The sequence below is a fragment of the Lepisosteus platostomus genome, unplaced genomic scaffold (assembly GCF_059453375.1).
Source record: "Lepisosteus platostomus isolate fLepPlt1 unplaced genomic scaffold, fLepPlt1.hap1 Scaffold_40_H1, whole genome shotgun sequence".
Taxonomy (NCBI): Eukaryota; Metazoa; Chordata; class Actinopteri; order Semionotiformes; family Lepisosteidae; genus Lepisosteus; species Lepisosteus platostomus.
In genome coordinates this window covers 739,498-740,000 of record NW_028291664.1, presented here as the reverse complement: position 1 = coordinate 740,000, position 503 = coordinate 739,498, and positions in this window count along the sequence as shown.

The window sequence follows — 503 nt, the reverse complement described above, 5'->3', positions numbered from 1 at the left end:
TAATTTACACGTGTATAATAAATATAGTAAATATAATAAATTAATTACTGCGAAAATAATTTTCTTCGTAAATCCTGCAATCCAGATGATTGGGGCATTGGTGCATGGCTACAGTCTGTGCTAGGAACATGGAGAGGGTCTCTGGTTCAATACATATTTGTGGGTCTGGTATTATTCGTTATGATCATATCGTTAATATCCTGTTTGAAAAACATGTGGACTAAAGCTGCTGCTTCTGTGCTAATTGTACGCCCTGAAGGGATCATGAAGGTCAAAAAATGGTTTCATGGGAAAGGTTCTCTTATCTAGTGGCAGAACCTGATGGGTAGAACAATATAGTTTTAAGGGGGGTTACCCTTGGGAGTGATTCCCCTAGATGCAAATGATTTTTGTGGTTTGTTTGTTCATAATAAGATGTTTTGCAGGAACGGAACAAAGAGAAATTTTACAACTTCAGCTAGAATTGTTCTGCAAAACGTCACAGCTGAGGCAGGGGAACAATG